The sequence below is a fragment of the Schistocerca cancellata genome, chromosome 2 (assembly GCF_023864275.1).
Source record: "Schistocerca cancellata isolate TAMUIC-IGC-003103 chromosome 2, iqSchCanc2.1, whole genome shotgun sequence".
NCBI classification, from domain to species: Eukaryota; Metazoa; Arthropoda; class Insecta; order Orthoptera; family Acrididae; genus Schistocerca; species Schistocerca cancellata.
In genome coordinates this window covers 576,784,616-576,785,828 of record NC_064627.1, presented here as the reverse complement: position 1 = coordinate 576,785,828, position 1,213 = coordinate 576,784,616, and positions in this window count along the sequence as shown.

Sequence of the window (1,213 nt, the reverse complement as noted above, 5' to 3'; positions counted from 1 at the left end):
GGTTAGTGTTACAAGGCCAGATCAGTCAATCATCCAGACTGTTGGCCCTGCAACTACTGAAAAGGCTGCTGCCCCTCTTCAGGATGGTGGAGTCGGTATTTACCTTAGACAAGAGTTAAAATTTAATAGGAGATGAGAAGCAGAGAACTTAAGTATTGAAAAGTTTTTTGAAGCAGGTGCTGTCCAGCTATATGGCCTGATGAAAAAATTCATAGTCATAACAGTGTATAGGTCACCATGTGGAAACATAGAAGTCTTTTTTGATAAATTAGAATTGTTGCTAAATACTTTTAACAAAAAAGAAACTTTGATTATTCTTTGTGGTGATTTCAGTATTAATCTTCTAGTTGAAAGACATGTCACCACACATAAACAATTCAACTAGAATAACAAACACCTCCAATAGCCTCATAGAACAAACAAGTACAGATGAGGCATATAGTGTATTTGCTTCGATTTATATGATGAACTTTGAGAAGTGTTTTCCAAAGAAACTGACCAGAATCAAGTCTACTGGACACATGAAATCAAGTTCTTGGACGACTCTTGGCATTAAGAAATTACGTGAAAACATGAAAAAACTGAATTCAGAGTTGAGGGAGTGTACAGATACTGATTTTATAGAATATGTAAAAAGGTATAGGAAAATATACTGCGGAGTAATTGCAAATGCAAAGTTATTAAGTAATGGTATGGAAATAAAACAGCCCAGGAATAAAACTAAAATAGCATGGGAAATTGTGAGAAAAGAAAGTGGGGTACGTATCAAAGACAAGGAAATCATTCTAAAAGATGAGGAGAATAAAATGGTAGATAAATATGCCATGCCTAATTAAATAAATAATTACTTTTGAAATGTACCTCAGACATTAAGCAGGAATTTTGGGGAGCAGATTAAGGTGGAAGCACCCAAGGCAGCCAGCAGTATGATGGCAGTTCCAACAAACGAAAAGGAAGTTTTAAAAGTGATAAAAGTCTCAAGTCCAAGATGTCACCTAGAGTAGATGCGGTGTCAATAATACTAGTAAAGAAAACAGCTAATGAAATAGCGAAACCATTGGTGCACATAGCAAACTTGTCAATGGCTGAGGGTGTGTTTCCACAAAAACTGAAAATTTCTTAAGACGTTCCGCTGTTGAGAAAAGGGTGATAAGCCTAAAATAGAAAACTACAGACCTGTTTCACTTCTCCCAACGTTCTCTAAGGTTTTAGA